Here is an 11,500-nt window from a genome sequence, read left to right as displayed (position 1 = left end):
TTTTTTTCGTTAAGCACTGCAGCAAAGGATCTTCTCCGGACTAAGGCTAAGTTGGCAAGTTAAGATATAGTAAGACCACATGACTTGGCATGATAAACGTGAACCCCGAATCTCTTGCAATAGTCGGGTTTGGGTTCCTCCTGACAGCTAGCTGGTATGCTGTGCATTCACTGACTCACACTGGGGAAGTCTGCTGTGGAACCTGCTTCTGCCTTTACTACCACTACTGCTGCTTGTTACCACTCCTGTTCCTTTTTCAGCTGAATATCCCAAGTTACCCCGCCTCTGTAAATCAGCAATACTCCAGCCTTTCAGTGGCTCATCACTTGCGCAGAAAATCATAACCAYGGCATATCAGCTCACCTTCAAGAAGTGTAAAAAATAGGGTAAGATGTGTAACCTGGTACCCTGCAGACTGGATGTTCAGAGGCTGTTATTCTTACTGGTATTTCTTTCTTTTCCCTACTAAGCCTATAAAAGTTCAAGTACATAAAAATATATAAAATGCAATATGCAATCATAAGGCTAGGCAGGAACTAATACAGTAAATTACCGACTAGGAAAGATCATTTAAAAAACCCCACTATTTCACGTGTGAACTCTTCTGATCAGAAACAACATAACGCAATACAGATCACCACYTCTCAATATCAAGGCATTTTGTACAGAACTGGAAAATCCCACAGCAACATTAGAGGCCTGACAAAAAGGGCCCAAATGTCATGCAAAATAAGCACATACTACAAATTCAGAGTAACACACYTATTTTGTACCAATGTGAATAACAGGACAGTATACAAAGACTCAAGGTCAGGGAGACGAGTAATAAAAACCAGCAGACATTTATGGTTGCTCATGCAACCATGTCAGTTGAGATACAGCCCGACTGAAGAAGTCAGGACAAACAGCTGCAAACAGTTTTTGTAACTAGACAGAATTCTTCAGAAAAAAACACAACCCAGCGCAGAACAAAACTACTTACTGAGMTAGACACATATATATGCACACGCTTTTCAGAAAAACTTTTCTTCTAAATTAAAAATTTAAYTGGTAGTGTTATTTTTATTCAAATCTCTTTTCTTATATATTTTGGACTTCAAATTCTTTTAACATTGCCAAATTTCACATATTTTAGCATACAGCATGCAATGCTACATGTTTGCCCTAAGATGAATTTTTGCAGAAGTTTGGTGCCTCAGTAAAGTAAATTAACTTATTTTACACTTCAACGAGAATGCGCAATTGCCTGATATTTTTGAAAGCTTCAAGCAGGAAGCTAGGAAAAACCTAGGCTTTTCCTAGGAGGTTTTTTTGTTTGGTGGTGGGGGTTTTTTCACTGTGCCAAGTCAAAAACACCAAAATGGGGGAAAAAAATCAGCTAACACGTGCTCACTGAATCTTGTTAGGATCTGGCACCCACGTTTCTGAAGATACCATCTGTGCCATACGTGCTACCACCCACTGAGAGATCTTACTCACGGACAGGTTTGAGACTGAGCCAGCCTCTCAAGCCACTCAGGCACACTCCAGTAGAAACAGGCAAACAGGACCTTTTGCAGATTTTTTTTAAAAACACTAGGAATTGTAGAAACTAAGATAGAGAGACATACTCTGTGTCCCATCTGTCTTCTCTTGGACTCTGTTAGTGACTCCATATAGTTGGGGAGAGGAAAGCCATTTGTCTCAAGAGACATCAGGGTTAGAGAGTAGGAGCCTAAAAGATAGTACCAGCAACTAATGGTCTATCAAGAGAAAGCAGGTAGTACAAAATGATGAAACACAGCACAGCACTGACCAGACAAGAAGGCAACAAAGGATTCACATGGCAAAAAGCCTCAGACAAAGAGCTAGGGGAGAAAACTGAAAAAGATGTGGCAGGGGAAAAGATATGGCCCTAAACAAGATCATGAAGAAAGACCAAAAGAGAGGACTGATTTGGATCTGACCAGTTTGGAAGTTTGGGCTAGCATGTGAAGCCAAGTTGAGGCAGGTTAGGGCAAGAAAGGTGAATTCAAAAAATAAYAGGTAACAGCTGTAGAACTCCCAAAGGCATCTGTAACTGCCCCAGCCCAATGTTAAAAGAGAAGCACGTTTTCAAGTCTCTTGACTTGAAGGGTTCTTCCATCCCGTGCAAACTAATCAAGTGCTTCCCTGCTACCTCTGCTGGCACACAGAGATGACAAACCACAGTACTGCTTCCAAATTCTCTCCTGGCTAAAATGACAAAGGATTATGTAGTGAATCTAACCCCTTCAGTCATGCTAATGAACCATGAAGGATTTGGCCAAGGCTTACAACATACAATTTCTACGTCCGGTTTTATTTTTTAAAAACCTAGGCAAATGCATTAAAAATTTATTAACAAGGCTTAAGGTGGCTGCCTGCAAACACCCTGAATTACTGACTACCTGTGGAACACACACCCTAAGTGACCAAACCAGGTTCAGAAAAACAACCTATCAGAACTCAATTGCTGTAACCATGARACTCATCCTTCTTGTTTCTGTAATCATTCATCCCACTTGTCTTCCAGCTTCTCCAACAGCCAGGGGTATGTTCCTGCAGACACTGCCCTTATTCAGTCCTAGAAATACATCTACACCCTGAAATGAAAGCAATGGCAACTTGGAAAAATTCTAACACGAAAAAAGATTGTATCAGAATGCATATGAATAGAGGAAGCAAAGGGAGGTCACAAAGGCAATCCTATTCTTTTATTTCCTCTATTGATTATTTGATTCTAACCTTTCCCAAAAAGACAWCCCAGTGAGCAATGTTGTCATCAACAGGAATTAACAAGAGAAATCTAGCACTTGATGTTTAGCCTATCAGGGTAACACAGCTGTATTTTCATACCTGGCAAACCCCAGGTAATTGAATGTTCTAATTGAATGTTCTACTGAATGTTCTAATTGAATGTTCTCCTGCACGTTCAAAACCTTAAACACTTTAGCCCAAGACAAAGTCTCTTCTAACCACAGGGTATTTGAGATCTAGACACAGTGTGTCTCTCCAAATTTCCTTTCCAATACACCAGGGATGTGTAAAAATGTCAAGATAAATCTYCCATGTGGGGAAAAAACATTCCTTCTATAAAGAAACACAACAGAACAAGCAATTCTAGCTAATAGTAGCTATTTTGGATTTCAAACACTGCAGACTGGTTTTAGAGGATAGTTTCAAGAAACTGATGTTCCTGTTCTGTACACTTAACAGACAAGTGTAAGGATGTTGTACACAAAAATTAACTCCTGAAACTTTGTTAATTAGCATATTTGGATATRCTGGTTTATTACCTCTGGAAAAAGGGGACTGGGGTATGTAAGTGTCCTTAATAATCTAGCAATACCATTAAAAGGCTATCCCTGCTTTTTCTACAGATCATATTGTACAAACAGTATAAAGAAGCTCTCCTTTTTGTTGAATCTTTGATTGCATATGGACATAAAAATCCTGCAATCTTTACTATCGTACAAACATGGACTGGTTTGAAGTTATTTTTTTTATCCTCACTGCAACTGCTAAAATACTTCCGTTTCTGATTTTCACTTACTATCTGAAATGCCTTATTTAACTACRCTCCTATTATACCAGACCATTACAAGGGACAAGAAAGGCCGTAAGTCTTACCACATTAAAAAAAAAAAAACTTACTGTATTGCACAGAGCATATACTACAACCACTAATCATTTCAGAYCACTGCCAGCTCGCTACAGTAGGATGAATCCTAAAATTAAACACTTGGCCCAGAGCCTCCTGGCATAAGTATTTTGAACTGTGAAGTTAACCAACATGACCTCACTTGGCTGTCAAGAACAAACGTTTTTACTTTTGGTAGTTTCAACCTTCCCATTTTCACCAACAAGGTATGGCAACAATTTCCCTGGTAGCTATGCACCAACAAGTGACAAGTATGTTTTTACTGGGGGGGGGGAAGGAAGTTTGTCTAACCAGAAACCATCACCCAAGTACTTACTCCTTCCTTCTTCATACTGCCACAGTTGAAAATGGACCAAAGGAAAACACTTTTGATTGAAAGACATAAACAAATGTATTTTTATTCCTACTCTATTTCCATTGTATTTGTTTGATATTGGCGCAAATATTGGAACAGATCCCATTTTGGCAAGTTATCAGACAGATAAGGATTTACGCTAAATGACCACATATAACAAAAGTTGTAGCACCCTACTCTTAGCTTCATAAAATTGAATATATGAGATAKGACTAATAATATTAACCACAACTGTATCACTAATTAACTTCCACCTCTGTGAGCAAAACCAGTTTTGTCTGTGTCATGGAAAAACAGGCTGTATTCATCAGCCATCAGAATTTCCAGGAGAAAACATGAGAGATAGTATCACTACGGGGGCTGCACAGAACTCTAAGGATTTATGYATCACTACTGAAACTCATGACATTCACAGCTGCAAACACCACAGTCAAGCGGAGCTGGGAAAAGGAGTGAAGTCAGTCCTTTGGTCTTGACCGCCCCTCTATAGTGTATGACATCGATGTCRAATGAAGAGAGTATTATGGAGTAGAGGCTAAGCACACCAAAGCATGTAGTTCAGAGTCAGGACAGGATGGAGGTAATAACCAGATGTATCTGGAAGCAGTGCAGATAGATTATTGGTAAGAAGACATGATAAGATGGTGGCAGATCAGGGACAGAAGTGTCCAGAAGGTTTTTTAATATCTCCAGAGGAGGAGTCTTCCCAACCTCTCAGGGCAACTTGTTCCACCTAGACCACACTGGCAGAATTGCCACACATAGGGCTCTGCTGCCCACTCTGCTCTGGGTGCCTGCAAACATTTGGTCAGGCAATAAAGCAGGTTAGAGAAGCAGTCACTTGCCCAATCCTCATGTAACAATATGACATGCTCTGGTTGGCACAAGGAAGGACAGCATAGGGACACATGCAAGTGACAAGAGTTGAAAAGAATCATTTCATGTTTCTGGTTTAGAGTATATCTATCATTACCAGACAAAGTCCGGCTGCGTCAGGGCGAGCTCCAAGCTTCCCAGCATTTTGCTTTCTCTGCTTTCCTTGTTCAGGGCATTCCAATTTCCCATTACCCCAGACAAGGGCTTGTTCCCAATGAACCAGCATGTTGGTTTTGTTCTTTGTTGGGGCCAGACAGAGAAACAGACTAATACGCCCACTAYAGTAGTACAGAGCAGAAGCTTACAAAAGCTAGCTAGGCTTCACTATGCTGAAACAAAAATATTTGAAGGGAATTAGGTGGTGTTCCCCAATAGCCTAGACACAAACAAAGAGTTCTGACAGCAGGARGGAGCAGCAGACAAGTAGCAGAGAAAAAGTGATAAAGTTCTGAGCAACAGAGAAACGTCAGGGACTGCTGATCTATTAGGAACCAAGAGGAAAACACCTGTGAAATGTCTCAAAGGAATTTTACCGCATGGTCCTCTGAGAAGGTGATAAGGTCAGTGATCCAGATGAAGGTCTTGTATCAATTCACACAGCATGGGTAGCAAACAGGAGGAGCTGGAAGCCACTCTGCAGCTAGAATATTACAATCTAATCACAATCACTGAAACATCCTGGGAAGAACCACACAGCTGGAATGCTGCGACTGACTAGAAACTGTTCAGAAGACACAGGCAAGRAAAGAGTAACAGGTGGTTGCGCTCCTAGTAAAAAAAACTCTAGAGAGCTGCCTTGGAAAAACAGCAACAAAAAAGCTGAGACCTYGTGGCTAAAAATTATGGCCCAAGCCAACAAAAGAAATCTCATGGCTGGTATTTACTACCTCGTCAAGGGGAGCTTGYTGATAATGAGCTCTTCCTTCAGCTACAGGAGGTGTGATGCTTGCAGGTTCTGATTCTGCTGGCGACTTCAATCACCCTGACATCTGCTGAAAAAGCAGCAGAGTAAGCTGTAAGCACTCCAGGAGACTCTTGGAGTCCAATAGGATAATTTCTTAATCCAGGTGACAGACAGCGCAACTAGAGGGGAAGCATTATTAGACCTGTTGCCTACCAACAGAGATGAACAAGATGGCATGGGATCTCAAGATTGATGGCCGACTGACCTGCAGTGGTCATGCCCTGGTGGAATTCACTATCGTGATGGATATGGACCAGCTGAAGAACAGAGTAAGGACTCCAAATTTTAGGAGAGCACTTTCAGTTGTTGAATGAATTAATAGATGGGATCCCCCAGAGAAATGTCCTCAGGGACAAAGGARCTGAACAGAAGTGGCAGTCCTTGAAGGACATTTTTCATAGAGCCCAAGAGCTCTCAATTTCCACATGTAAGAAATCAGTCAAGGAAAACAGGAGGTAAACATGGCCAACTAAGAACCTCCTGATCAAACTAATGTCTAAGGAGGAAATACAAAGTTCTACAGGAACACTAGCTAGRAAAAAGAAGATTCAAGTAAACCCCYGCCTTGATAAATAATACATGAGAACTAGTGACAACCAATACGGAGAAGGCTGAGCTATTCAACAGTTTTTTACCTCAGGTTTTAATAATAATCTCTGTTCCTGTATCTTTCCATTCCCTGAACCTCAGGGCAGGGACTGTAGACTGCAGYTCCCTCCACTCTAAGTGAAGTTCAGGTTCAAGACCACCTGAGATACTTCAACACAGATCAGTCCATAGGACCCAGTGAGATGTATTCCAGGCTCCTGAAGGAATTGGCTAATGTTGAGATRGCCAAGCAATTCTCAGTCATATCTGAGAAGCCATAGCAGTCACCCAAATCCCCAGCAACTGGAAAAAGTCAGACCCATTTTGAAAAAAAGGTAAAAATGAGGACCCTGGGAACTACGAATCAGGCAGCCTCACTCCACATCCAGTGAAATCACGGAACAGATTTTTCTGGAAGACACATCAAAACACATGGAAGATGAGGAGCTGCTTAGAGACAGAAAGAGCAGATCATGCCTGACTAATCTGGCAGCCTTCCACAATGAAGTGATTGCATCAGTTGACAGAGGTAAAGCTATAGACRTCATCCACCTGAACTTCTTGCAAGGCTGGAACAGGTTGTCCAGAGAAGTTGTGGATACCTGTGGCAGGACGTAACCCCGCCCCTCTCTCTCTCAAATCCAGATGGCATATGCAAGAGATAACCCAGACTGGACTGAAGGGCCCAGCAGGGAGTTATCCTTGACACCGGAGAGTCTGAGCACCCAACCAGGAATCARCATCTTAGCATGGAGGGTAGTTATGAGAGAGATCAAAGAAAATTGTAACAGTGACCAAAAATCTCAGTTTTGCTCTATAAAAGATGCACAAAATTCCTAAAAGGCAGAAGCCTCTCACATACACACTGGAATCATGTAAGKGCCTCTCCTCAAAGTCTGAATGMAGGCTTTGAGTTACTTCTCTGGAGATTGAGGGAAAGGACTTAAATGTATGCTCCCACCACCAATTGGATTGGTAAAATATACAGAGAATCCTAACTTGTACTATTTCTTTGCTAGCTTAACTAACAGGTACCTTTACTGTGTGCTACATTTTAAGCTTTATTTTAAGCTACATTTTAAACTGCTGTACTTAGTCTACTAGTGGTTTATTTCTGTGTARTATACAATTTGCCACAAACCCTCTACTCTGTTATTTTCTTGTGTCTAATAAACAATAATTCCTTTTGTATTAGACCTAATCGGCTATTATTAAAGAACTAGTGAACAAGACTGGGTCCTGGGGTGCTGGTCACCCTGATATGCTCACTGCTGATTGCCAAAGTCCTGGGCAAGAGGCAGAAATCTATCTAAGCTCCCATCTCCATTCGTAACAATACCCATCACAGGAAATGTTCAAGGTCAGGTTGCCCAGGGTTTTGAGCAACCTGATCTGGCGAACACTATCCCTGCCCATTCTATAACTGCAATCCTGCAAGCCAGTTCCTGTAGATCCACAGTTTTAAAATTTATACAGATAGATGGTCTTAAAAGTCATTTTCAAGTAAGAGAAAGCTTCCACTAGTAAAAAAAAAATGTACAATGATACTTTGACCAAATGTGATGTAATCTGGATAAACACAGCACCTGCTTGCATGTTTTTGTTACCTTGTCATTAGACAAACAATAGCAGCAACTGCTGGAGGCATCAGTATGTGGGAGGAGACTATACACACAGTTTGGAATAGGGTTCTCGTAGCAGAGACATTTCTTGCTCTACCTAAAAAAGACCATTTGGTCCATCAGGGTCAGAGGAWAGCCATATTCAAAATCTCCATTTATTGACACTGATCTGATCTTTGAAAGGCACGTACTCCTAAATCCATACACTACAGAAACTGCACCAGTTCCGACAGTAACAGGATGCAACAGCAAACTAGCAGAGGTACAGTAAAAGATTAAGTGGAAACAACACTTAGAGGTCAGGTTTCCTCAGCTTAGTTGAGCAATTCACAGTAACAGGCTTTGAGACAGCAATAAGAAAACAAAGAAGCATCATGAACAAGGTGTCCCAGTACCATCTTTTTGTTTGTTTTGAAGGGAAAAGAAGGGTCTAGACAAAAAGATCATTACAAAGAATCACTTCTAAAGTATTTTAAACTGAATTAAACTGAATTTTGTCTCAGTCATTGCTCAATTCAGAAGTACTTTGCTCAATAAAGTTTCAACCTCTTAGCAAGACAACCTGATTTCTCGTCTCTATATACATACCATAAAACTCATTTCTCAACATACTACAAGACTTCAGTGTATTCTAGACTTAAGCTGGCACTAGATGTTCCAGAGRTCAGATTTATCTAATCAAAGCAAGGTAGGGGGAAGGGATCTGAACCAGACCACCAAAACCACAAGTATTGTCACAGTAAGAGTTCTTCCTGCAGGGGAAGAAGACAACTTTTTGAAAGGCTTCCTCCTCCCTTGGTGATTGCCTTCAAGTGTTTCCCCACAAGTAGGTACATCATGTGTTGCACAGTCCTGAGTAACACACTCTAGGGAACACTGGTTGAGCAGGAAGGTTGGACTGGATCACCTCCAGTGGTCCCTTCCAACCTTACTCATTCTGCRATTTTAACTATGATTAGTTTYCTGTATGTAGGAAGCACTACAAAATTGTTCCCTGGTACACCAGTTCTGCTTGTGATTAAATATGCATAGAAAGAAAGAACATGCAGAAAATTTTAGAGCCCGTAGGCAGCACAGCAGAGGCTGGTAATACCCTTCTGCCCTCAGAGCAAGAGCCAAAGTTGGTAGATTGCTCAGCCTACATGATCAGCAATTCAAAGCCTTGATCTTGCCTGGACTTAATGAAGTAAATATCCATTTCAATTTTTTGACGTAACTATTTTCAAGCTAAAATTTGCCATTCCAGCTAAGAGTGAGAACAAAAGCACATGCAAGTTATGCAGAATGCAGTCTTCCAGAAAGCAACCTCAAAACCTAAATGCAATTGCAGTCCTTTTGTTTGTTGGTGGTTTTTTTTACATCAYGCAAGACACAGTACTGTCATTCCAAAACACTTCCCCCAAGAACACTATCTGCAAAAAATGCCATGTAGTGTAAAGGAAGCCTTGGGAGCTCCACAATGAATCTGAAAAATGCAAAAACTCCAGAAGCTTCAGCTACCAAAAAAAAAGTAAAAAAAAAAMMAAACCAACAAAAAAAAACCAACAAAAAAACCAAAAAAAACCCAAAAAAACCCCAAAACAAGCAAACAAACAAAATTTAAAAAAAAAAAAGAAAACAAGAAAAAAAACCCTTTCATTGAGCTAACAAGCAATGAAAGAGAGTACACTAAGCATTTATTTAATCCAATTATTTGCAGCCATGTACATGCGCTCTAACACTGAATCACAGTCAGTGGAATGGTGGAATGATTGTGGTCAAAGGGACCTCTGTAGATTATCCTCCCTGCTGCAGCAGAGCCACCTACATTCAGTTGCCCAGGATTGTGTCCAAATGGCTTTTCAGTATCTCCAAGGAAGGAGATTCCACAAGTTCTCTGGGCACCCAGTGATTAGTTGCCGTGATGGAAAATAAGTGTTTCCTGGTGTACAGAAAGAACCTGCCATGTTTCAGTTTGTGGCCATTTCACAGAGGGGTTTAAGAATCCCATCTAAGTGTGTTCATGTAGTCATCTATAACACACGTACTGTTAGTGGGCAGAATGGAATAGAAAACCCTCTCACTGAAAGAGCTCCAAAATAAACTAAAAGCCATTTAGTCCATCTGTAGATGGTATGGATTGAGGATTCACCATGCAACAACTAAATCACAACCCTTTTCCTTGCAAGCAACGATTCTGCAACTACTTAAGCTTCTAAGCAGTTGGTTTAATATACTATATTGAACAGCTAGACATTTTAACTGCTRCCCTACTGTCTGAGTAATTTGTTTTCATCTGTATTCCAAGATGAAATCTGTTTTAAGGACAAGTCTTCATTGCTTGGACAATTTAACTTTTCTCTGAGCGAATTCACCTTCCTACTTCACATTTTATTCAAATAAGTGTCAGCTATAATCCTGACATCCCACTTGACAGATTAAGACCCCTGCTTTCGGAGTCCTTGAAAAGCAAAAGCAGTCACTGAGGCAAGTCAGGTCCACAAATACCATCCTAAGAGGAAGGAGAATTGAGGACAGTTAAGAAAAACCAAAGATGAATTCCAATSTCCTGCATATGCTAACCATTTCTTCCAGGTGAAGTTTGAGGGAAAAAAGTCCTGGTAGAAGTAAAGTTATAAATTACATGTGAAATTAGCTGTGTAGCTTTCAAAAGGCACTATTTGCCAGTGGACTAAAATCTAACACTCGAGAACCAACATGAACAAAGGGGTCTTAAAAGTTTCTCAGAACCTGTCCTGGATCTATCCCTTTTCCAAAACAGAAAGGCATCTAAAAAACATTAATTCAAAGTATTTAAACCATAGCAGCAGCTCTCAATCCATCATTCAGTGAGACAGCACAAGATGGGGAAAAAAACAACCACCAAACTCCAGAACAACTGCCACATTCCACAAGCACATTCCTCCTTTTCCAGAGGTGAATTTCAGTGCCTACCAGCTTTCAACAGTACACAACTCACAGATGGTGTCTTAGTCACACACCCTATGGCACACACAGAGTGACATTTTGATGTGAGCTGAAACTCTTTAGATTAAAGAAGCCCCAAAATATAAAAGRACTTTTGCATATTTTACAAAAACTTGAACCTTGTGTCAATCTTTTAAATTCATCATTAGTCCTCAACACAGTTACCAAATGTTTAAGAAATATAAGTCACATACTAAATCTTAGGAATAACAAGCTGATCAGTCCATGAAAATGTGGTTAAAGCTACGGGTTAAGCCAGAGGACATGACTATTCTCAAAAATTGTTTATGAAGTAAAATGAGGAAGCTAAGAGCAGCCCTACAACCTACTGATACAGAGCAGTGCAAGTCTTAGTGCATTTAGAATTAGATCCTTGATAAGCAAATATTCTACACTGCAGAAATCTCAATCTGTCAGGTGAGATATCGTCAATGCTATAGGTCTCACGCTAGGGAATAGTGCATGTT

General features: G+C 40.5%; 1 protein-coding gene across 1 annotated transcript in view; it reads right to left on the bottom strand.

Moving 5' to 3' along the window:
- Positions 1 to 11,500, bottom strand: part of TNKS (tankyrase) — a 130,159-nt gene that overhangs the window by 99,173 nt on the left and 19,486 nt on the right. The window lies entirely within an intron of this gene.

Source organism: Malurus melanocephalus, unplaced genomic scaffold (assembly GCF_030028575.1).
Source record: "Malurus melanocephalus ecotype Western Australia unplaced genomic scaffold, MMel_1.1 scaffold_9, whole genome shotgun sequence".
Taxonomy (NCBI): domain Eukaryota; kingdom Metazoa; phylum Chordata; class Aves; order Passeriformes; family Maluridae; genus Malurus; species Malurus melanocephalus.
Note: the sequence above shows the minus strand (reverse complement) of the source record. Positions and strands in the feature narration are given on the sequence as shown.